This window comes from Miscanthus floridulus, chromosome 17 (assembly GCF_019320115.1).
Source record: "Miscanthus floridulus cultivar M001 chromosome 17, ASM1932011v1, whole genome shotgun sequence".
NCBI classification, from domain to species: domain Eukaryota; kingdom Viridiplantae; phylum Streptophyta; class Magnoliopsida; order Poales; family Poaceae; genus Miscanthus; species Miscanthus floridulus.
Genome location: NC_089596.1, coordinates 43,110,362 through 43,137,418, shown reverse-complemented (window position 1 = coordinate 43,137,418; position 27,057 = coordinate 43,110,362). Strand labels below are relative to the sequence as shown.

The 27,057-nt window shown below is 43.0% G+C and overlaps 4 pseudogenes; 2 read left to right on the top strand and 2 right to left on the bottom strand.

The window, feature by feature from the left end:
• Positions 1-702: 702 nt before the first annotated feature.
• LOC136515585 (protein MAIN-LIKE 1-like) lies at positions 703-5,053 on the bottom strand (annotated as a pseudogene).
• A 135-nt stretch (positions 5,054-5,188) lies between these two features.
• On the bottom strand, positions 5,189-8,139 carry LOC136515584 (uncharacterized; annotated as a pseudogene).
• A 9-nt stretch (positions 8,140-8,148) lies between these two features.
• Positions 8,149-27,057, top strand: part of LOC136515583 (protein PEROXIN-4-like) — a 54,047-nt pseudogene continuing 35,138 nt past the window's right edge.
• On the top strand, positions 19,526-21,998 carry LOC136518225 (uncharacterized; annotated as a pseudogene).

The window sequence follows — 27,057 nt, the reverse complement described above, 5'->3', positions numbered from 1 at the left end:
ATTGCTCTTCTTCCTTGTTGTGTGTGTGAATGAGAGAGAGTGATGGGTTATTTATAGATTGAGAGTAGGAATGGAGGCCTCTTAATGTGCCATGTCAGCGATCTGTGTGCCTCTTCACCTCAGCCCTTGGATTAAACAGTAATAAGATGGATGGTGGAGATGGAGTAGAGTTGTGCTTCCTTGCATGCCTTCCTACCTTGAGCAAACCGCCATTTCTATAGGTGTACTATTGTCTGAAAAGTCTAGATTTGTTCACTGTTACTGAAAAGCCTAGATTCATCAGCAAAGCGTCTACACGATACGATTGGACTATACATGTTCTAATGAATTTATATTTAATCTATGTACTACATTTGTGCCTTTTTAGCAGTGTAGTATAATTAATGATTCATGAAAAAAATTCGTAAAAGTTTACCTTGTTTCTGGAGCATCCACGGTTACAAGCAGAGACATCATTATATAATCTAAACATTTAATCGTCTATAGACCACAATACAACCACATCGAACATCACAATCAACATAACATGTCCTACATAGTTCAAATAGTACACAATATCCATACAGTCCCAAATAGTTATAGGAAAGTAACTACATACTTTCCAAATCTCCACACATGCAAAATAAACAAAGCACATGCAACCCAAATAGTTTGTGGCATCGAATCTTAGTTGTTACCATAGTCTTAACCTACAAGTCGTCGTCAATGCCTCCTAGTCTTACCCTTGTCCTTGTGGCCAAGAGCGTCGGTGCCTGGAGTGTACGTGCAAGGCGGACGACGTCTTCCCTTTCCTGCAACCTGTGTAGGGTGAGTCGAAGGAGCGTCCTGGAGCTGAGACTCGGCAAGCTCATCATAACCATGCTCCTTGGCCTCCTCGTCGTCCTCGTCTCCGTGGCCTTGGAAAGTGTCCACAGTCGCAGCGCTAGTACCTCCGCGAGAAGAAAAAACGAGGCCTACAGTACAGGTGTGTCCCATTGTCGTGCGTGTGGCCCGTGTACGTCCATCGCAGCGCTAGTACCACAACCACAACGAGCCGCAGCACGCCGCAGCCTACGTGCTAGCCTCTGTCATGCAAAGACGCAATTAGTAAGCTATTGAGTGCATACTCCAAGAAAACACCAAGAGGGCCAGTGTCGACTTACTCCAAGAAAGCTGTTTAGTGTGTGGTCGTCCACGCCTGTCCTTGGAAACAGTTCGATCTCAATAATAGATTACCTCAGCGCGTTGCCCTGCAAAAAAAAACAAATATTAATGCGCTTAAAATCTGAAATTAGAAACTTACTAAAATTTTGATATTGAAATTACTTGTTCAAAATGCCAAGAAGCAGTAGTGCATCATTTACATATATTTCTAATTGCCCTACGTGTTTATTTTTTTGCGAAAACAGTAGGGGGAAGCAGTAAATATATTTCTAATTCGCCTACTTGTTAAGCTGTTCTATGCATTGCACATTGCATACATATATATACAAGCTAGGGAGCAGTTGTATACCTGCCCAGGTATGGTGTCTGACACCCTCTAGGTAAAAAGGAATGTGAATCACAGAATCTAATGATGGAACAGGTACTAACTAATAGGTAGCATAATGCAGTATGAGATTTAGTTTTGCAAACGATGAAAATGAAGAGCAAATAGAAATCACCCATACGTTGACACCACATATTTTAAGTAGCAGGTCTGCTGTAATGTGGCCGGCTAATTAGCGAATAGCAACTTGCTTAAATCATTGTCAGAGCAAACGATTCAGCTATGGCCAACTGGGCAAGGTACATCTACAAGAAGGGTGAACTATAATTAGCTAACCATGCATTGAAGCCAACTATCATGTAAATCATGTGTGCATGCTAATCCAGCTTGCTAGTTCCTGGACGCGAGCTGCTTTTGGTTGGTGCACTGCTTCTGTATGCTGCTTCTACCTTGCCGTGTAGCCGATGGCCCTAAGCCCATGGCCCCATAACACATCAAGTACCATGTAATTTGGATTAAGTTTTTTGCATTAAGTGACATTTTATAAATTTGTTTGCTTACACTAACAAATCATGACATGGAGGACTCTAAGCAGGTAGGGCAATCTGCTGTGAAAGCTGATAACTTTGGAGGACTAAAAAATATTCACAAGTATTCAGTCCAAATTTTCAGACAAGCTGCAGCAGCAGCATCCAGTAAATATTCAGGTATTTTTTTGCAAAGGATCACAGCAGCAGCATGCTTAGTAGTTCATAGCAGGATGACACTAACATGCTTAGTAGTTCATAGTTTTCAGAAAATTAGTGCAACGCCGAAACAGAAACCAAGTGAAATGCACAAGTACATGTACCACTTGTCATCATTCAGTTCACTAGTAGAAAACAAGCAAAAATGTCATTTCACATTCAGACTCACACTATTAGGTAACATTTCACACTGTCATTTTAGACTCACATTCAGCCACATAATCCGCTTCTCAGTCCTAACCATTTCGTTCTCGTTATCATTCACTAGAAGAGGTTGCTGCTAGTATTGGTTATTTGGTTGACAACAATAAGAAAAATAAGATCACTGCTACATGACTGAGCTCAGATTGTTTTTTTTATATATATATGCTGCTTGACTGTGTCGATTATCTCAGAGCATGCTTAGCTACAAGCCTGTTCTATATTGCTACAGCTAATTTTTTTTTTGAAAGATTGCTGCAGCTAATAGTTGTTATGGTACCTTTGCAACTACTTAATTTAACTGTACAAGTTAGCTTTGTGTGAAGTATAATACTTGAGATATTCCAAGGCACTTTTCAACTGAAAGTCAAATGCCAAAAGAACTAAGTCTATGAATGGTATTTAAATGATTGGGTTATAGTTGACATTACCACTCGGTTCAGGATCGGCGCAGGCTCCACCTGTGTCTCGGCCCTCGTCGCAAGGTCGTAAGACATTTGCTCAACGTCGGAGGACTCGATGTCGGCATAGTCTGTTTGGGTCCATTGCACCTTCAGCTTGGTCCTTGTTGCCCGTCTGTACCAAGATAGGTACGCTCTGAAGTTCTTGTTCATGTGGGGCCGGTCATTCTCATACAAGTTCTCATGAAAGTCATCCCAGTGGTCGATGTAGTCACGGTGCAAGGTCTCAAAGTCTGACTCCTTTTGTTTCCGACAATCGATCCTATAAGGTGACAGAAATGAAATTGCAGTCTACAGAGCTTCACATATTAGTCGGCACAAACTTTAAGCTTTTTTATTTTTTTAATCAAGTAACAGGTGGGGAAAGCTTTTTTTAACCAAGATGCTATATGCACACAGTCGTGCTGCATTCACAACTGCAGATTTTTATTAACAGCAACCATGTAAAATTTTTATAGTGCTTTGCCGTTTTAAATGTCGTTGAGAATGTACCACAGCTGTAGATTATAAGTTATTAAGTAAAATGTATCATCTAAAGTAGTTATATGGCTTTATTTTGATTGTACTTTCTTTTTTGTTATGCAATGCAGGTAGTGGATACTATCCTCAACAGTTAGCACTCTATCGAAAAGCTCCAGAAGTTTCACAGCCGTGCAGCATTTCTCAGATGGTCACCAAATAAAGTATTTGCGAAATGAAGCGGCCACCAGGGCTCATCAGTCATCACTGGTGGAAGCACTGCTGCTTTGGTCTGGCCTCTGGCCGAAAAAAAAAGGCACTGAATATTTGGGCAGCCGGCAGCAAAGCCAAAAAAAAAAAAAAAAAACAAAAGCTAGCTTATTGTTTGATTTAGGGTTGAGCCACAAAATAATTAAATCCAAGAAAAACAGCTAGCTTATTGTAATGCCACCAACACTGCACAACTAATTGTATGTCATGTCGTAATGAATGAGCATGTTTACTAATAAAGTATACAACAGTTCAAAGACGCTTACTTGTGCAGTCTATTGACGTCGAGACCGGCTCCACGGTCACTCCTGCCTCAACCTAAACTGGCGTGCAACCCGGTGTGGCAGATGGAACTCAACCGCGTAGAAACAGATCAACGGGCACCGCATTAGGTACAGGTCTTCGTCCATCTTGCACATGATGTTGAACCCAATGTGCTCGTACTGTTCGTCGTCGTACGGCTCCCAAGTAATTTGCATTTGATTCTTCAGTCACGTAGTGCTTACATCGGAAAAACAAATTAGTATGTGAAATGCAGCTAACTCACCAGCCCTTGCGTGAGTGCGTCGAGCTCGTTCGCAAACTCGATGTAGGCGCGCTTACTCCGGGCAAAGGGACCCTTAACCTAGTCCCAAAGGTAGGCATACGTCGGCCGACATCGAAGGCCATGCACCTCGAACCAGGGACGAGGATCACCAACTTGGGGCCGACCGACTGGTAGACGAGACCACATCCAAAGCTGAAGTAGGTAAACACATCCTCCTAATGAAGAGTTCGCCGAACTACGGCGGCAAGCCTCGCAAAGTTGCCGGTACAAGTACCCCAGCACTGCGGAACCCCAGTTGTAGCCCACCGCCGTGTCCCAGTCAGTAAGACAGGGCAGGTACATCCATGGCGCGGTGTCTCCCATCGCGTCGGGGAACATAACACAACCAAAAAGATGCATGATCCATGCCCTGTAGTAGTAGGTAACTGTCTGCTCGTCTGGATAATTAGGACACTGACTAAAGTTCTTCCTCAGCCAACTAATGAGTACTCCAGAGGAGCAGGCACCCGGTGTCTCTGGAGGAAGCTCTCTTCCAAGGAAGACCTCCACTCTACCTCTCCAACCAGCAGCAGTGCAGTGGCCGATAACAGGACGCCCACTTATACGGACACCTAGGAACTTCTGCGTGTCCTAAAGAGTAACGGTCATCTCACCGCAAGGTAGGTGGAAGCTGTGCGTCTTTGGCCTCCATCTACAAAACAAGAAAGAAGTACTGAGGTTATATGCACATCGACAACCGAAAATATAAATGGAAGTGAGTCTGTTCATAATTTTGGTACCTATCGACTAGAGCTGAGATCGCTGCGGGGTTAAAGGCAGGCACCCCACGATGAACCTGGAACGATACAACGTCAAGTCCAGCCCTCTCAAGGAGAGGAGTGTACCTATCGTCGTACCGCATGTCCTCGAACTTATTGTGGGAACGAGGACGAAGAGGGTTCAGTTCTTGCAAAGAATTAATTCATGAACACAAGTACATATGTAGAGGAAAAATAACATGAAGAAGTAAAGTCGTTACCTCCCCCTCCACGGTGAGTCATCCTCGGTGGTTCTCCTCGTAGTACGGCTCCATCCTACAAAATATAATGACAAAGTACATATTAGTTTTATATGAACAAATAAATAACTTTTTGGTACTAGTAAACATGCATGTGAAACATTAGTTATTTGCACCTGACTAAGCGGCCAATGGCATGTACGTGAATTATGCCCAAGTCTACCACATTTGCCACATTGGTTCTGCTCGGGGTCAGTAAGAAAGGGGGTTGCTCTCCCTCGCCTTGTTCTACTGAAAACCTGGTCCATGACCATCTTGTGCCTCATCCTCTTTTGGGTTCCACGTTTATCCCAACGGGTACCTGGATCCGTAATGTATTTCAGCCTAGTGTAAGGTGGCCACTGACCCTCGTCTAGGAAAGGCTCGAAACAGGGAGACCAAGTCTGTACAAGGTTGACAACACTAAACTCCGACAGTATCTGGGTCTCGTAGGCAAAGTTGCGATGCTGAGATGCTGCCACATAATGAGAACATGGGAAGTGGTACTGCCTGGTTTTCCCACATCGGCATGAGAAATTACTAAGTACCACAATATAACTCCTTGATGGCCGGACCTCACAATCGGACGTTGTACCACCCCTTTCTGTGACCTGGTACTTGTCGGTGCTGTGGTCAAAGCAATCGACGTTATGTGTGACAACCCTTTCCTTTGTCTTGTCGAGATGCTTCTTAGGTTTAGGTGCCCATTTCTGATTATTACTCTGTAGTGCCATTGCTTGAGCGTGTCTATCGTTAAACCATGCAACTAGCCTATAAAAGGTGAATGATACAATGGCATTGATGGGCATGGCACGTATACCCGTGAGTACACTATTAAATGACTCTGCCATGTTGCTAGTCTGAAACTCGTACCTCCATCCACCATCGTTGTAGGCTCTTGTCCATTTCTCAGGTTCTCTCATCAATCCTCTCATCCACTGCCTACCTTCTGCGTTTGTTGTCGTTTTTAGCTGCTCCAACTTCTCCTCGAAGAACGGCACCGCAAGCATGCAAGTAGCCTCCTCTAATAGAGGAAAGTTGTCCTTCATACCATCCTTTTGAAGTAAATTCTCGGCAAGGTGTCGAGTGCACCAACGGTGGTGCAAAGGTGCATACCCCGAAATCTGCTCCTGTATGACATTGAGTATGCCCTAGTGTCTATTAGATATGACACCTACGTCCCTATGAGGGCCAACGACATGGATCCTAACAAGCTGCAAGAACCATCCCCAGCTATCTTTGTTCTCCCTCTCCACCAAAGTGAAAGCCAAAGGAACCAATGCCTTGTCTGCGTTACACGAAATGGCTACCAAAAGTGTGCCCATGTACTTGCCAAGCAAAAAAGCACCATCAATGGATAACACTGGACGACAGTGCCTGAAGGCCTCGATGCACTAGGGAAAGCACCAGAATGTACGAAAGAATATCTGCCTCCCGTCCTTCCATTCATTCGGCTTCGGGATATACTCGTAATACATGCCTGGATTTGCTACTTTCATTGCATTGAACATTGCAGGCAACTGCTCGTACCCCTCCTCTCAGTCCCCATATATCATCTTCTAGGCCCGTTGCTTTGCTCTCCATGCTTTCCCATACTTTATGTCATACTTAAATATCTCCTTAGTCATCTCCATAATTGTCCTGATCTTCAAGTTGGGCTGTTGTGTATAACTTTCTGGCAATGAGGGTAGAGGTCAGCTGTCTATGCTTCTGTTTTAGATCTGTCTGGACACAAGTGTGTGGATCTACAATTTTGGTCATCTTGAAATTCCCTGTGGCCTTCTATTTGTGAGCACAGACCCTCCAATTGCAATCTTCCATCTCGCACACCACCATGTAACGACGCTCCACATGGGAGTGCCTCACCTTGAATGGTCTCTTACGCCTCACAGAATATTCCTGTAGCCACCTTCTTAAGGTGGGCAAGTCCTTGAAGACCATGCCCAACTGAATTTCCACGTTGTCATCAGCCTCAGGAGCCTCTAGCAGCTCGTCATCTCTTCCTTCTACATAAGCATGTTGAGAATGACTAAGGTTGCTGAATTCATGAACCAGTGGATCACGATCAGGACACAAGCGTCTGATGAGCTCCATTTCTTGTTCGCTCAAAGCGGCAACTGGGCGGTCATCATCAGAATCAACGGCCCTTGCTGTGCCATAAGGCTCCTCATCATCTGCAATATCAACATCTACACTGTTAGAGGCCATAAACCCTGGGTCTACGTTGGTTGATGGAGGAATAAGAGCACAACCATCATTATCAGGATTGTCTCCTACATTTAAAGCACAAATATGGATAGCACTGAGACAAAGGAATGGAATGTACAAAGAATAAGGAAAGCAAAAGTGTTACTAAATCACTTACTAGGATGATTCTGGGTCAAAGAGATCTCCTGAGGGGCACCTATAACATCATCAGGCCCACATTCTGCACGGACACCAGGACATACACCAACCTCATTGGGGGCGGATTGAGCATCGGGCACCACAACTGCATCTTCCACATCCACCTCACGGTTGGGTAACAGAGGCTCAGAGGGTGCCGGATTCTCTAGTGCTGGCGACAATCCATGAGGGGGTGAATGAGCATTAGGGGGTGAATACCCATTAGGGGTGGGATCATTGGACAACTTCCGTACAACCAAATCCAAACATTGAAACTCATTCTTCATGACAGTTTTGACATATTTGTCCTATTGAGCCTCTTATGCAATTGGGACCAACCGCCTCAAAATTATCCCTGACCTCCCATGGTGAAGTACCCCCTCAACTAAGATGTCATCTTCATTTGAATTGTATTTAAGCTCATCACGAGCCCTACCAAACAACTCACAAAACAATGGCCGATCATCGAATATCACTGGCACCCTTTGCATTCTAATAAAACTGACATTACTAAACTCATCTTCCTCCACACTTCCTCCATGATACAGGGTGACTACGTTGTCCATCTAGTTAATATGCACATCAACCAAGTTATTACGGGTATATTATTATAAGATAGCTACCCATAATATCTAACTACATTTGCTTACTAAGTTACTTAAGTATCGACCTAAACAAATAAGTATCTAACTATCTAACTATCTCTATAACAAGATAATAGATTTGGTAACTACACTTACTAACTAGCTAACTAAATCAATAGGTAACTAACTCCCTAATTATGTCTCTAACAATCTAATCTAACTAAATAAGCTACATACATATATTCCTAAGTATATAATATAACTAAATAAATAAGCATCTAACTTTCAACCTATGTAACTAAATTTGCTAACTAAATTTGCTAAATATTCTAAAAAATTTACTAACTAAATTACCTAAAGTAGATTAACTAATTTACTAACTTAATTACCTGGCACCCTGCGGGACTGCGGGTGCGCTGTCTCCTCCTCGGCAGCCGTTTGCCCGCGTGTTCTCTCGCTCGCTCGCTCTCCGCGACGACTACCGCTCTATGCCAGGTTCCCGCGTCTTCATCAGGCCCTTCTCCAAGCACCCACCAGGTATGCTTGCCCCCTTGTATTCCCTGCCTTCTGTGCGAAACGAGCACCCCCAAGCTTAACCTAATCTACCTATTTTGGCTATTTTTAATCGGATCTGATCTAATTGTAAGTGTATACATGTATTATTATGCCTCCTGATTTCGTTCTTATGCAAAAAAAATTCTCGGGTGTACGTTTGTACATCCATGTCCTTTGCTGGGTCCGCTCCTGGATGAGATAGCAGATTAGGAAGACATGGTTACTCTTACACTTTTATGAAAGATTAACTTTGGACGATGTTTTGTTTCCATGTGTAACCGTCGCAAATACACCTAGCACAAATGAAATATTTCTCAGCATTCTACCTACTGAACCAAACTCAACTGTAAGTTTGTAACTTATGCAATCACTTTTCCTGTTTCCAAAATATCTCTTGTAGTCCTTCCTAAGGAACTGCATATTGAAATGAATAGATAAGAATAAGAAGATTAAGAAAACTAAAAAAAAGAAAGATTTCTTTTTATGTAAATATAGAATTTGGTAATCTGAGTGCTGCATGAAGAACACAAGCCAGATGATGCAGCAAAATGTAACAATCCCTTCCTTTTTTCTGATCATACAGGTGTGTTGATAAGGAATTAATGATCTTTCTGGATGCACTTTTTGATAAGGAATTAGTTAATGATCTTTTTGGATGCACTTTTTTAGTATCTATTTATTTTTTGATCAGTATCTAATGGACTAGGGAGTAGGGATTGATCACAAGCTGGAGCATGGTTAGTGCTCTAATATGTCTACATTACACCTTCAATAGAAATGTTCATTTTTTCAATGCTTTAGTTGAAATTTAATCATGATGTAAAATTAATTTCCAATGGGCAGTTCCAACTTCCAAACTAAGTTGAATATTAAGTTTTGTTTATTTCTAAAAATAGTCATTGGAAGGAACATTTCTACAATTGTTTGATGAATGGAACTTGATTTTACTAATCTTTGTTGTAAGCTGATCCTTAGATTCTTCATGTGCTTAACTAATATTCTCCATCCCGTAATATAAGGTTCTAGCATTTAAAAATTGTCTCAAAATGTGCAGACTTCTAGCTTAACAGGAGGTTATTTTGACAAAACAATAACTATTGGCACTAATCTCTTTTTTGGTAACTTGTGCAACATGATTAGTACCATCCATTCAAGGCCTGTGTTAGTCAAAGTGGCCTTCTGAAATTGTGCCAATCAATTGGGGTGTGTTGCTTGCTTGCCTGTGGCTGTATTCTGGCTGACTGTAAGCATGTTGAGTGGATGCAGTGACCTGAAAATATTGTTTGGTTGGCTGCATGGGCAGATGCAGTAACCCTGCATCCGTGCATGCCATAACCATGTGAAGATGTTTGGTTACCTGTATGGGCAGATATAGACTCTTTGCTTGAGGATGACGTGTGGGCCAGCACGATATACTTAGCATCCACTTTTGAGCGTATCCATTGGGCCATCCCTTAACAGGCAACCAAACAGGCTTGTTTCTCTTTCTCCGATTATATGGATTCACTTGGCTAGGATGGAGCATATCTGCCCAACCAAACAGACCCTTGGTGGACTCCTTTAATGAGGGGCATCGCTCAGATATCATATATTTTAGGATAACTTATTAGGACTTTGTTGCAAACATTAGTGTTTGCAGTTATCTAAGGTCTCTTGGAATGCATAAGCTACAAGAAATTCATTGATTGCATAAAAAGACATGGAAACTACATTTGAAATCTTGTTTCTATTTATTATTTGTACTTTTGTACCATCCACTGCCAGTAAGGACAAAAAAAGGTTTCAGTGAGAGTACCTTTCCCTCATGGAAATTGATAGATAAAACAGGCAACTGCTTTCACTATCCACATATTTTCTTGTTTGTTTTTTCTTCATTTTAACCCTACCAAACTGTCAACTTATGCCTTTTCTATTCCTTTAGCAACTATTGGGCACACGGTTCAAAAAGGCGCTCCTAGGCGCTCGCCTACGCGTGCTTATCGCTAGGCGGAGGGTCACCGCCTCGCCTAAGGGGGTAGGCGGAGGAAAGGCGGTGTGCCCCCAGATCCAGGGCTACGTTGCCTGTGGGAGGGACGACGGGTCGTGGTGAGCGCGCCAGGAGGAGGCTAGTGGCATCCAGCGGGTGCGGGCATGGCCCGGAGGAGGGCGGACAGGCGGAGTCTGGGGTGCGGCCGGGAGGAAGGCGGGCTGCGGGCGCGGTCGGGAGGCACGGACGTCGGGTGGCGGTGGGGGAGGAGGTAACGTTGACGGAGGCGGCGACGGCCGGTGGCGAAGGAGGCAACTTTGGGCGCTGCCGGCAGCGCGGGCGAGCGGAGAGAGTTCGGGAGCTATACAAAGCAGAGGAGGGCATACGACGTGGTGGGGGCTGTGGTGGGAAAGTTGGGCCGTTAAATGGGCCTTTTCCTCTTTCTCCCCATTCTATGACCACTGATCTTCTGTTTTCTTCTTTTCTTTTAAGTATATATACATGTATTAGCTATCACTTAGAAAAACGCCTAGGCTCACCTAGGCTCTAGGCGGTGAGTCACTGCCTAGAGAGCACCTAGCGCCTTTTTGAACATTGATTGGGCACATTCAAGACTTTGTATCTAGGGCCTAATTGGTCTGCGGCCAAAATTTGCCATGCCAATGATTTGGCAAGCCATGATTTTGGCGTTTGATTTGCTACCAAAACTTGTCAACCTCTCACATTTGGTGTGCCAAATCCATGGCAATATTTTTACCTAACTTTGGCTTGCCAAATCCATGTCATGGCAAATTTTGGTCGCAAACCAATCAGGTCCCTAGTTCTGACTTAATTCTGTGCTGTTAGTTGCAGTTTTCGGTAAGCGTCTTTGGGATATCATCAAGTTTGTTGTTGTTCAAGAAGAAGAAATATGCAGGTCTGTTGCAATTGTCCCTTACCAACTCTTTTTTGCCTGTTTCATTTCCGTAGCGAGTGGAACTTTTGGTTATCATCTTTTAAAAACTAATATTGATAAATAATAGATTTTCCTGTGGTGCACTGAACAAATATTTTATCTAAGTATGACACAGGATATATAATTAGTTAATTACTTCTGTCCGAGAACTCTTCTTTGTTTGCTGTCCATCTTTCTTTTTCCCTCAAACATGCAGGAGAGCTGCATATCTTTAAGAAAAAGGGGAAGAAACCCTGTTTTGCCCCCTGGAAATATAGTTATGCCACTTCTTCATGCTGCTACATTCTTATCTTGAAATTTGGTGCTATCATTTAATGATATGAAAGGCACTTGTTAGTATTGTAGGATGAATAAGGTAACATATCAGCATATGTACATATAATAATTGCATTGTTTTGCAATCTTGTTCTGCATTTTCTTTATTGAATTGAAGTTCTTGTTTTTAGGAATAGCAAATGGTGCCAATCTCTAACACGAAGCTTTGACTATGACAATAATATGTTAATAGGCATCTAGGGCTAGGCTTTTCAAAGAGTATAAGGAGGTACAGCGGGAGAAATCAGCTGATCCTGATATCCAATTGATTTGTGATGATTCAAACATATTCAAATGGACTGCTCTCATCAAGGTATAGTTTTTGGTGACATCAACAGAACCCGACGAAGGAACTGTTTAAATTATTTTCTATCAACTATCTCTTTTGTTATTAGGGACCCTCAGAGACTCCTTATGAAGGTGGTGTCTTCCAGCTTGCCTTTGCTATCCCAGAGCAATATCCTCTACTACCTCCCCAAGTTCGATTTCTGACCAAATTTTCCACACAAACGTGCATTTCAAGGTTATTTTCTAAAGTGCCAAAAAATGCACTTAGTTGTGAAGTACATTCCTTTTTGCTGTTCCCAAGTTGCTCTGTGCTCTTCACATTTTTTTGATCGTAACATATTGTTTGGATGCAAATAATGATGATTTTAATAATAATATGTTATATTTGTTATGATTTATTCATCTAGACTGGTTAAATTTGCTTGGATATCTTGAAGAATGCATGGAGCCCTGCATGGACCCTCCAATCTGTTTGTAGGGCCATAATTGCATTGATGGCTCATCCAGAGCCAGACAGTCCACTTAACTGTGACTCAGGTAACTTCAGTTCCATCTACTTTTTGAGTCTTGCATGCACATATATGTTTGTTATAGAAATGTAGGTATAATATTTTGCTAAACTGCTAGAGAAGGTTGATGATTTAAAGGATGTTTGGGCACAAAAATTAATTGGAAAAATGTCATAAATGCATAAATCGTGGTTGTATTTGTACATCAAAACTACTAATTGGTAATTTGCATCGAAAGATGCTAAACGAAGCTGTTTTTGCTGCCACAACAACACTATGTATGAATGAAAAACAGAAAAAAAATTAGTAGGAGACATGGGTATATATATATATAACTTATTCTATAACCACTTTGAGTTACGATAATTACTATGTTAATTTATGAAATTATAGTAACTCTTTACTAAGTGGTTTACTATAACGTTATGGTAAATATTCCCATGTGTTATAGTAACTCAACTATCGTAAATATGTATTGACATTATCGTAAATTAGTATATAAAATTATCGTAAATGGAGGTGACTATAGAATAACTTATTTTGTAGCTGACTACTGAATATCTGGCTACAAAATAATATATATATATATATATATATATATATATATATATATATATATATATATATATATATATATATATACCCGTGCAGAGAACTCCCGCTCTGTACGGGGTCTGGGGAAGGGTGTCAGTGGCAAGCCTTACCCTCGCTTGTGCAATGCGAGGAGACCGCGACTCGAACCTGGGACCTTTCGATCACAGACGGTAAGACTCTACCGCTTGCACCAAGCCCGCCCTTCATATATATATATATATATATATATATATATATATATATATATATATATATATATATATATATATATATATATATATATATGTGTGTGTGTGTGTGTGTGTGTGTGTGTGTGTGTGTGTGTGCGCGCGCGCGCGCATTGTCTGCCATCATGTATGCACTTATGAACTATGACGTCAAGGCATCCGTTGTCCTCAACACAGATCTTTAGAGTTGCTACTTTCTAAGGCTAAAAATCTACCAAAGTATCATTGGTTCAAATACAAGCTAGTTCCATAGTCATATCCAGCAAAAGCATCATGATAAGATAACATAGAAGATCATGCTCATGATCTAGTCTTCATCACCAGCAGGGTGGAGACTTGCAGTAACCGTTATAGAGCACGTCATCTGCAACAAGAGGGAAGAAACCCTGAGTACGAGAATGTACTCAGCTAGACTTACCCGTCGTAAACAACAAATGACACCAAGGAGTATGCAAGGCTTTATCAGTGGATCTCGTTTGACAACCATTTTGTATAAAAGCTTTAATGATACAAGAGCATAATTTAAATTATTAGTTAAGCAACAAGTTACCAATATTAAACCTATCATCTAGATTAGCACCTGTACTAGAGCAAGCACTTGATTAGAATCCAAACATTAGTAACCATATCCGGTATGATGTTGTAACATCACCATCCTCATTATAACCATCAAGCTCAATTAAGTGTCTCTACGTTGCCGCTGCTCAGTCAAGTTCTCACTATATGGGAGAGACGGTGACTCAATCGATTCGTACCCAGCTGGGGAATTATTCCTAACACACACCCAAGCAACCTGATCAGTGGTCGCCTCGGGTCACCTTTGGTACAGCTCAGGAACAAATTCATGGGTCCGAGCAGCGCCGCACTCTGAGTGAATCCACTCTGCCAGGACGTCAATCTGCCCTTTGGACTTACGCCAATGGCTCCCCGCACATCCTTACTACCGCCAGAGTGCGCACTTTCACTTCCCGGCTTCCGACCTTAGTTGAGCTACTTAGCTTCGCGGCCAGAACGAGTTATCCGGCCAACTAAGTGATAGGCATGCGTTCAACATGACATGAGGACGTACAGTGAATCGGTCCTTAACCGACGCAGACGGGGATAGATCCACACCCAAGACCTTCTTGACTTGTTGCTTCTCTATCGATATCCTGTCTGATCTTCATTCATTATTAACACATGGTTATTTTTCCACGATAGCAAATATAGCCAACCGTGACCAGATATCATCCTATCTTGCAGGTGATAGGAAGTTACCCGACTTTACCGATCTAAGCATGGCTAAGCATTGATTCGCTCCTAGACTTAAATAGGATTCAGGGTACATTTACTGGACAAGGAAGAGATAGGTATGCAATAAGTGTTTGCATCCAACTCCTATAACTTAATGCATCAAACATGTAAAGATACTAAAAGTAACATTTTTAAAACATAGAAGACTTAGAATGCTCTGGAGCTTGCCTTTCAGAAAAGTGGAAGGTTGGTGATCGGGACACTCAAGAACTTCTTCGTTGACTCCTCCTTCTGGGGCCTGCACTTCCTGCTCTTGAACTTGCTGCTGCTCCTTCGGAAGTCTTTTTTTGAATTCTAGAAGAGTGACTCCCTCCGGAACACCTATTGCATGCATATGCATAGAATAAGAGTCATGGATGCATAAGAGATGGAAGGTGTAATGAAATGTACAACCATGTATAGATTAACACATGAATGACATGATGATACAAGATTAACATTTATTTTACTGAGTAGGTGCATATCTCTTCTTAAAAACAAGAACTACACACTCACCAAGCTCTAACAACCTAATATAAAGTTGTTCATCTCTAGTAAGAGGTCTAGCACCTGCAACTAACAATTTATCTTAATTAGCCTAAGCATCTAAATCATCACATCGACTCATATAAAGCAATAAGTCATTCACTGCATTCACAGATTTAGGGCTGCCAACAGCAGCTGCTAGTTTAACTCATAACTGGAGTTGTACAGACCCAAAAGACATGCAACAAGACAATCTAGAAAGCTTATGAAATTGTCTACAATTCATATTTAATCATCTCAGCATGATTCCCATGTTAACAAGGCCAAACAAGCACATTTATCAAACCTAGTCCAGAAATTTCAGAGAACCACTAGTTTTGAAGACCAACTTTGAACAGTCATAACTCACAAACCATTTGGCCAAATGCCATGAAAATTTAACACAAGCTAGATAAGTGAGTTATCTACAACTTTGTTATAGACAAGATTCATAGCAAACATCATCTTCACCATGTAATTTGCTTAACTCTAGAATCTGTCCAGAAAGTCACTATAAGTGAATTTTAGGGAAAATAATATTTCACTACATGCAAGAATAGTATTTTGAGCACTACCAATGTAACCAACGGTTAATATACCTCAAATGAGCACTAGAAAACATAGTGGTCATTCTCAAATAAATTCTTTTCATGCCTTTATTATTTTATTTAGATAATTAGGTGAAATAATAAACATATAGCAAAAGTGTATAGTAAATTCCACAAACATTACAGTAGCTTATACATGTCTCCAATAGGTTGCTGTATAAATTTTATAGCATTTGAACAAGTAGAACATTCTACACAAAAATGACAAGCCAGCAGGGTTTAAAATAGCATAAATAGGAAATCCTATTAAAAAGTGTCAAACAACAGTATTCATATTTTTCTTAGCTTCATCATAGCACAAGAACACTGTGCAATAAATTTCATGCTCATTGGATACATGTTTTTACCATGAAAAATAGCACAAGAATCTAGCATTTATTTAAGATAAATAGCAAACTCCTATTTCCAGCAAGATCACTGTGCAACCAATATTTTTTCCAGGTAGTACATGACAATACAAGACCAACAAAATTGGAAACACATTTTTATCACTTTCCTAGCTCAAGTTATAGATTTTACAAGATTGAAACCATATAAAAGCATTTATCTAGCTCTATTTTATTCTCCAAGAAAAATACCAGAACTAGTGCATTTCATATTTTTATCAAATACTACACTTCATGAGGAATCCAACAAAATTTGGACACTCCTAGCTCTAGATATCATTTTCCAAAGTTAGCACAAAATTCAGGAAAAGAAATAAACAAAACCTAACACTACAGACGCTGACATGCGGGACCCAAAAGTCAAGGGACCCCACTGATCAGTCACACAGAGACAGGGGAGGTGGTTTGACCGGCGCTAGCTCATCGACGGCGAACTTTCCGGCGAAACCGACCCCACCAACATGATCCTCACTCTCTTCCGCGTCTATAGGTATAGTAAGTTGGCATGGAGGCGCACGGGAGATAGCTCGTCACCGGCCATGGCGGCACGGCAGCGCTGTGCGGAGGTGCGCCGACCGTCTCCGGCCATGGCAGGTCCAGGCAAGGGGCGCAATAGCTCTATGGTGACCATGCGGACCTATCTAGGCTACCTAGGGTTCGGGTGGAAGCGCCGGCGAGGGTCGCCCGCGTGCGCGGAGGTGCGGCGGCGAGTGCGCGACGGCACTGACCGTCGTGTTCAACATCGGCGAAGCTACGGTTCACCGTGAGATCATCATCGAGGCTAGACTACACCCTTAGCTAGTGCTAACGTGAAGAAGAAAGAAGAAATGAGGAAGGGAGCAGAGCAGCGGCGAGCTCGCCGTGACGGCGGCCATGGAGACAGCGAACTCCAGCGAGACAAGAACGGCAAAATTCACCCTCATCGTGGCTTGCCCGGTCCAGCAACTACGTCGAGCAGGTAGAGAGGAAGACGGCGAAGCTATTGGCTAGCTGGAGGCGGCAATGGCACGGTGGCGAGGGAGCTAGGCGGCGGCGGCGTTCTCGGCGGCAATGGCACGGCTCGGAGACTCGCTTTCGCGTGGCACGGACAAGGCGAATGAAGCGAACGAGAGCAGCAGCGCGTCGTGGCGGCTTTGCTGCTTCCCCTGGCCTAGTTAGTGGTCCCGACATCGGCGTACGGATGACAAATGGTGCGCGTGGCCAGCGCCCGATCGGCCATGACGGCCTGACCGTGATGGTCATCAGTCCCGACATCAAACGACTGACAACCCGTTTTCTCCCCCTCTTAAATCTTAAACCGTGGCGAGTTAGCAAGAGATCCATTAATAAAAATTGTAGATCTATGTGAGGGCTACAAGATTACTTTAGAAATCATCTTCTAATTCGCAATGGTTAGGAAGTTACACCATCACAAAGTAGGACACATCAACACTGTGAACTCAGTTTGACTTAGAAAATTTTCTAAGTTTGAAAAACAACACTGCATTGATTTTGGTGATCCAAATTCAAGCAGGTTAGGAGCTGAATTAGCCTATGACCCAAAAATAAAAGTTATACTACTCAAGTACTACAACTTTGCTTAAGGGTGCACAGTCATGCAAACACTCTATGCTATAGTTCAACTTAGGTCAAACATACATCATGAAAATGGTAATTTACACTATAGGTATGACTTAGAGACCAAACTAGCCTTAGTCATGAATACCAAAGTTGTTCCTAGTGACATTCTAAACATGTTTAAGGTACCTCTAAGGTCCCACAAGCATTTCATACATTGGCCACACATAGGTACTTCCTAGGTCACACTAATCATATCATACATTGGTCACACATAGGTACTTTCTAGGTCACACTAAGCATAGCATCACTTAGGAGTTTAATTAGGTAAGGTGATCCACATGAACATTGTTCCATTAGGCATCCTAAGTGTAGCTAAGGTGTTTTAGTGACCAACATCAACCACTTGCACTTAATCACACATTATCATAAGCATACACATGAAAAACATAGAATAACAAGGCATGTTTCACATATTTCAATTGTATGTTTCACATGTAAAAGCTCATATATGAATGCTTGATGCTTACGCTCATGCAAATGCATGGGGGATAAAGATAGAAAGATTATGCATATATATGCATATACAAGGCAAGTATGTAAGCAAGTTGATTTTTGACTCTACAATAAATGCCGTGATTACTTAGAAGCCAAAGGTGGAAAGACAGCTCACGCAGCGGACGGCTAACTGAACCAGATTAGATTGAGTTTCATCGATAGGCTATTTTGGCCTCTCTATAGGAAAGACCAGCCGCCTTATAAATATAAAGGGTGACGACTGATTGAGGTATTCCAACTACACAATTGTCAAAAAACAAATCAATCTACTTCAACCCTTTTACTCTCTTTTCCAGCCCTCATGCTATTCATCCCTTGATCCGATGACCAAGGATGGCGTCCTAGGCTTGCCGGCCGACCTAGGATAACCCGGCGACGTCCTTGCGGGTCCCTCCCGGGCGAGAGCTTCGACGGTTTCTTTGCTAGTTTGCCTGAAAACTAGCCTGTTCTTCGTCATGTAAGCACGTTGGTTATCCTTTTGTGGTTTGCTTGTACACCTCGCCGCTCTTCACTGTGAAAGCGTGCTGGTTATCTGCTGCGTTTTTCGGTCTGTGGCGACCCGGGCGATCTAGTCCTAGCTGGTGTGTGATCCAGGATTATTCAGGCGTCAACACACACCAATCACTAATTTCAGGTCAAGGATTCCCACCTGTGCACATGTCACAACTATGATGCGACAAATACCATGCAGCCTGCACGTGGCCACCACTAACCGCCCCCGCAATCCCTGTGTTGTCCGCATGTGCACGCCGGTGCTACACCGTCGTTCACACCCTGACCATCACATGCATTGGCGGACGTACGGGGGGGGGGGGGGGCGGGGGGGGCTGCAGAGGAGACGGCCTCACGGCCAGACGCCCAGACGCCCAGACGCATCGCCGCAGCGCTCCTCGCGCGTTGCGCAGGCGCAGCATCGCGCCCCGCCGTCGCCCACCGCGCCTCCTCGCGGGCTCGCGGCTCGCCTGCTCGTGCGTCGCGCCTCCCCTCGCTCCTTGCCCCCTCGCGGCCTCGCCCCCCTCCCGCCCCCTCTGCTCCGCGCATCGGCCAGCGAGGATGGGCACCGCCGCGCTGGGCGGCCGGAGCCAGCAGCGTGCAGCCGGCAGCCTGCAGGCTGCAGCCAGGGAGGACGGGCGTCGCCATCGGGCGGCCCGTGGTGGCGCGGCCGGTCAGCCCCAAGCCCCCAAGTCGGCAAGTCCCCAACCAGCCAGCCCCCAGGTGCCAGGTCCCCTCTGTGCGGCTCTGCCCTCTTTTATTTTTTTCAGTCAGTGATTCGATTGGTTTTACTTTGTAGTTGTAGAATGGAAAAATTTTTTGCTAAGAAAGATGCTTCTACTCAAGAGAGTCGGGTTGTGCAAAAAAGACCCCGCATTGAGCTTGATATGAATGATATAGTTGCTGATCCAGGTCTTAGAAAGCCAATTGATGAATTCCACCATGATATTAGGGATGATGCTAGGAGAGCATATTTACAGATGAGTCCATATCAACCAAATTGTGAGTATGAAAGAACAGCGGGTAAAACTCAAACTAGAGGTTTTGTTAAATCATGGTTTACTCAATTTGATTGGTTAGAGTACAGTCCTGCCAAGGATGCAGCCTATTGCTTTTATTGCTACCTCTTTAAGCCACCATCAGCAAGCAATTTTGATGATAATGAGGCATTCACCAGAGTAGGGTTCAAAAATTGGAAAAAAGGGAAAGGCTTCTTTGCTTAAGCATACTCAATCAATTGATGGCTACCATAGTGCAGCAAGAAAACGAGCAAATGATTTCAAAAATCAAAGACAAAGTGTAGAACATGTGTGGGCAGTAACAACTGCAGCAGAAGAGGAGGCATATAAAGCTCGTTTAACTATAATGTTAGGCATTGCTAGATTTCTTCTTTTGCAAGCTCTGGCATTTCGTGGGCATGATGAGTCTAAAACATCTAAAAATAAAGGGAACTTTTTGGAGATGCTTGATTGGTATAGAAAGAAGGATCCTAAGGCTGCACTTGTGATAGCTGAGAATGCTCTAGGGAATAATCAAATGAGTTGTCCAACAATTCAAAAAGATTTGGTAAGAGCTTGTGCAGAGGAGACAAGTGAATTAATTAGGAGTGAAATTGGAGATCGTTGGTTTGCGGTGCTTGTTGATGAGGCTCGTGATGCATCAATTAAGGAACAAATGGCCGTGGTTGTGAGGTATATATCATCTATTCGTGTATTTCATTTCTTTTGTTTTGTGGCTTCCAATTAACACTATGTTTCCTTTTGTTTTATAGGTTTGTCAATGATAAAGGAAGTGTGATTGAGAGGTTCCTTGGCCTACAACATGTTTCTGACACCACATCATCTTCACTGAAGGAAGCATTGGTTTCTATGATTGCGAGATACGGGTTATCTATAGCCAAGGTTAGAGGACAGGGATACGATGGAGCTTCAAACATGAGAGGGCAGTTTCATGGGTTACAAAGGCTGGTATTGAATGAAAACCCTTTTGCTTTTTACATCCACTGTTTTGCTCATCAATTGCAGCTTGTGGTAGTTGCTGTAGCCAGATGTTGTGCTTCAACTGATGATTTCTTCAATTATGTCACTTCAGTTGTCAATACTGTTAGTACTTCTTGCAAGAGAAAAGATCAACTTCTCCAAAAACACCATGATACTCTTGTTCAGCAATTAGATAGTGGTGAAATATCTCCTGGGAGAGGGAAAAACCAAGAAACTAGTCTTGCTAGGCCTGGTGATACACGATGGGGTACACATCACAAAACATTAGTACGTCTTATGCTCATGTGGGAACCTGTGCTTGAGGTGTTAGAGAATATTAGTGATGATGGTACTGATGGGGAAAAAAACTATAGCATCTGGATTGATAGAAAAAATGGAGTCATTTCAATTTATGTTCATATTGCATCTGATGATTAGAGTATTGGGGATAACTCAAGACCTATCACAATGTTTGCAAAAGAAAAATCAAAACATTGTTTGTGCAATAGGATTGATTGGTTCTGTGATGAGAAATATAAATGCCATGAGGGAAAATGGTTGGGATGATCTTTTAGAGAAGACAAAAGCCTTTGCTGCCAAACACAATATAGACATTCCTAATATGGAAGATATGATACCAATGAGAGGTCGTTCAAAATGTCGTGGAGCCAAATATGTGACCTACTACCATCATATTCATCATGGGATTTTCAATGTTGTCCTTGATCAAATAATTTGTGAGTTGAACAATCGATTTCCAGAAAGATCAACTCAACTATTGAGATGTGTTGCTTGTCTTGATCCGACAAATGAGTTTGCCAACTTTGAGATAGAGAAATTAGTTGAGCTTGCTAAGATTTATTATGCTGACTTTAGTGATTATGAATGTGAAAAGCTAAGAACTGAGCTTGAAAATTTCATAGATGAAGTCAAACATGATGAAGATGAAGAATTTTGCTCTTGTATTGATCTTGGTGGCCTTGCTAAGAAGATGGTTAAAACTGATAGACATACATATTTTCCTTTGGTGTATCGCCTCATTGAGCTTGCATTGATATTGCCCGTGGCAACAGCAACAGTTGAAAGAGCCTTCTCTGCTATGAATATTATCAAGACCGACAGGAGGAATAAAATGAATGATGATTGGATGAATAATAGCATGATATGCTATATTGAGCGTGTTGATGCAAAAGTGGATCTGCAAACACAAAGGGCTAATACCCGAATCGATATCCAAAGCGTGCTAGTCGATTTGACCTGCTAATCGACAAGGATGAAGATACGAACACTTTGGTCCTGACAACAGCGATATGCCCGGAAGTCACGGCCAAGAGGTGCTCACGCGGAACTCGAGAATCGCCGAAGGTCGTACTGAAACGATGCAGCTCGCCGAATCAATGAGAACTCGTAAAAAAGGAAAAATATGCAAATTGACGAAGTCGCCGAAAAGTAAGTAGATGCAAATAGGAGTAAAAATTGGTTTTGATATTGATTCATATATCTATTACATTGCCCCTTACTCTATATTTATACCCTGATCTAAAGAGACACAACCAAACACAACTAGGACACCAATCCCATATCTAAGGAAACACGTGACTCTTACATGAATCATACTCCAACAAATATAGAAAAGGAAATCAACTCCTATCTATTTCCCTGTCCGCCTCAATTACGATGGAAATCTCACCGTCCTCCTTCCCATCGGCATACTCCCTATTTCATCGGCAGTAGTCTTCAAGTCTTCCTTCATCGGCATACTCCCCGTTTCATCGGCAGTAGTCTTCAATCCTCCCTTCATCGGCATCGACAATAACACCTCCAACCTCATCGGCAACGCCCGAGTCCAAATCAACCTTTCCATCGACCATTACCAGCCATCGGCAACCATCTTTACAAGCTGGCTTTCATCGGCTATCAAAGTATTCAATAACTTTCCCCTGCCGATTAGTCCACTCCGATTATTTTGACACGTGCAAAAAACGGTGTCAACACATGCCCCCCAATTTTGGAGTATAAAACCATTAATACTCCGAAATTTACTCCAGATAACACTTGCCTTTGCCCGATTACCGTAACTCATTCCCCAAGCCAAAACTTGATTTGTTACCAAATCCAATCAAATCTAATCTTGATTCACGCACTTCAGTAAATATCGCACAATCGCCAACCACTCTTGCCTTGATTATGGTTAAGATACCGAAACAATAACCCATCGGCAAGATCTTAACATGATAATGCTGCCATTTTCAGAATTAAAATATCCTGTATCGATATCCCTTCCAAGTCATGATTACTTGTCATCAACTCATCTGCACAATCCCCTGATTATCGCGCGAACAGTTATCATATCCCTCTGAACCGCCTTGACCTATATGCGCGCGACATAGAGATAAGTCCAAAATACCCTTATTCCGGGCGGCTTATAAATAGATTTCCCCGGAACCCTCATTTTCTATCTTTAGCCTCCAATCCTTGGCATTCTCTCTCTCCGGAGGCGACTCCGACGAACAACCGCGCGACCTCAACCAACAAGAACCCTTCTCCAGCGCTAACTTCAAGTTTCCGGCTCGTACCTCCACCTTCCTCAAGACAATGGCCATCAACTTCGACGTCCCCGCGGTTCGCTCCACTTCCATTACCTTTTACTTTGATCTTTTTGCAAATTCATTCAGTTGGTGATTTTTCCTTTCTTCTGTTCTCTGGATTCTGTAACCTTAGGAACTGCGCAACAAATTAGTTATCCCAACCGATCAGCCGCACGTCCAATGCCTTGGACCAATGGGCAACCCAGATCCAACCGATCTGATCAATGCAGAGGTTAACAGAATCCCCTTTAGAGCCCAAAATTTCTCTCTGAATTTGTGGAAAGACACATTCCGATCTTGGCCCAAAACCACCAAAGGGTGGAAAGATTGGTACTTGAGGGTTAATAGATCGATGCAAGTATACTGGGCAGAACGAAGGTTAGACCAATGCATTAGGCTCTCTATTGCCGATATGCAGAAAAATGAATCAATGATAATTGCAGCTGCTTATTTCTGGTCAGACACGACCAACGCTTTTATGTTTGGACATGGCCCAGCTACTCCTACCCTTGCCGATATCCACATGCTTACTGGCTTGGACATCTCAACTGCCGATGAAGGCTCCATCTATGGTAGAAAGTCTGAATATAGGGTGAATACCCGCAACATCGGCGGTTGGACAGGATATATTCAAGAATACCAGAAAACCGGGACACTTAGCCAGAGGGAACATGCCACATTCCTGAATATGTGGTTAGAAAAATTTATCTTCTGTGGTCGATCAGTAGGACCAACCAACGCCTTCCTCCCTGCAGCTGAACTTTTGGCTCATGGCGTAAGGTTTCCTCTCGGCCGATACCTTCTGAGCTCTACTTATCATCTTCTTCATCAAGTGTCTCAAAAACTTTTGCTTGGCGAACCCATCGGCAACCTGGGAGGCCCATGGTGGTTTATCAACATGTGGCTGAATGCCCATATGCACAAACGTTTGCAATGGGACTTTTTTGCTCAACAATTCCCACGAGAAATTGCTGAAGACTATGTGCTTGGGGATGATGAATCAGCAACACGCTCACCCCTCAATTTTGGTGAAGCCATAATTGTCCTTCCTGGAACAGAAGCCAACGAAGACCAAATCGGCAGATTCTTTCAAAGCTTCTACAATGGTCTTTCTCGTGATCATAGGGCCTGGGTGCCTTATATTGACGAAGAAAACAGATTCCCCCTTCTTTTCAACTTTGCCGATGACACTCTGAATCAAGATAATGAGCTCATGATGGCTATCATCACTCCCAGGGCAATTCCAGTAAACACATTCGGCAGCGGGAAAAATACCAACATTACATATGAATTTTACAACCCATCGGCAGTATCCCGCCAATTGGCTTTTGGGCAACTGCCAATCAAACTCTGCTTTGCCGATGTGATCAAACCCAGGGAAACAATCACCTGCAGAACAGATTGGAACATGGTAGTACAACTCTCCCCCGATGCCGATACTACAGATGTTGATATATCCACCTGGACACCAATATCTTTCATCACCGAGTCATATAAGCAATGGTGGCGAGAGTGGAAAGAACAACTGTTCGCAACTTCTGCTCACACATATCGGCACATGATCGACCCTGAATATGCCATCCCTGACGACGCGGTAAATTTCCTTTAACTCCCTTCTGCTTTTCCCTTCATATATCAGTAACTGATTCTCTTGTAATAGGTTAACAACCCAGCACCATCGGTGAGCAAAAGTGGGAAACCCTTCAATATCCGGCCTGTTTCCCCAACATCGCCGATCGGCTACAACGCTCCCACCTTAGCCGCTTTGACCCACCAGAAGATTCGTACCAAGACCATCACTTCCAAGTCCAAATTGGCTACATCCAGGACTACTCCATCGGCCGCTGCTACAACCTTGGTCAAAGCATTCAAGGTAACAACCTTGTTTATTTTTACTTATGCCGATCACAAACTGTATTAACCTTAATCATCAGGGGGTAAGAGCTGCTACTGGATCGTCATCGGCAATTCCGCCGATATCAAGCACCACTTCTTTCGATGAACCTTCAGAGGTAGCTTCTTGACTTTACATTTTATCTGTTAAATATCATATCTTACACTTGTTTTGCAGCAACAATTGGGTACATCGGCAAACGTACCAGATGTCCAAGCTTCACGACCAACAAGTGTCGATGCCCCCCAGCCAATCGTTGCCAATGCCCAAGCAAAGCGCAAAGCTTCAACAGATACTGAAGCACAGCCAAAACGACAAAGGTCCATGCCGATCCCTACATCTACCCCAATGTCATCGGTCATCATACCTCAAGAGCCCACCACCAATGAAGTCACAGAGGATATCCCATCGGCAAGCTCAGCCGATCCCCCACACGACATACTCCAGGTTGCTTCCTCCAGTCAAGCACAGGAAATTGCCTTGAAACAGGTAAACCGATCAACCTAGCTGATTTACAATACTCGTACTTACCCCTAACTGATCTCCTTTTCTCTCTCTCAGGAACAAGATTCCCCGAACAGCCTATTTTCCTTTGCCATTGACATTTCTGACGACGATGGAGAGGAGACAAGTTCTTCCCTTGCACTGGGAACAATATCGGCAGAGACTAAATCCAAGTTGGAAACCCTCCTGAACTTGCTACAGCAAGGTACCGCCCAACTGGTAGATGACTCGGACCCTGCAAAGGCAATTTTCAAAACAATTCGTGGCCAGGTCCCTGCCGATGTTGAAGAAGTACTCTTCCCAGCAGCTCATTTAGAAAGCCGCCAACTGCAATATCAACGGGCTGCTCAGCGTATTGCCGATAGAGCAGCTCAAGCTCAACTCAAAGAAGAGATGCTACAACTGAAACAAATTGCCGATGAGAAGCACAAGGACATCGTCAACTTGCAGACTTCGGGTGCTGCACTTAAGCAGAAAATCTTGGATTTATCAGCAAGGAAGATAGCTCTATTGGCTGAATTGAAAGAAGTTGATGCAGCCTTAACTCATGCTCAACAAGAAGAAAGCCAGCTACCCGATGCCGTCAAAGCCCTTCAGCAAGAAAGAGATATCCAAGCTCGTAAAGCTTTAGCCATGAAGAAAAAACTCAAGCCTGTGGAAGGTGCTGCCGATGACGATATCAAAGAAATGGAGGAAGCCGACCAGATTCGCCTGCGTGCGATATTAGCTATCCAATCCTTGTTGAACGTGTAATCTTATTTATTGTATCGGCACTTTATGAGACATTGACATCCTTGCATAATTCTAGCTGATAGTACTGTTATCGGCACTTATACTTTTATGCATCTATCCAGATACTAGGGTAATATTTATTTAAATATTTTCCATTTAACGCTCTGGGAAACACAACCCCTTCGAGAGTTTCTAAAATATATGCATTACCAGGAACAGACTGATTTATCCGATATGGACCTTCCCAATTAGGAGACCACTTTCCAAACTTTGAACTTTTAGTCCCAATCGGTAAAATCAATTTCCAGACCAGATCTCCATCGGCAAACTCTTTTACTTTCACCTTCTTGTCATACCATCTAGCTACTCTTTTCTTATTTTCTTCGATACTAACTA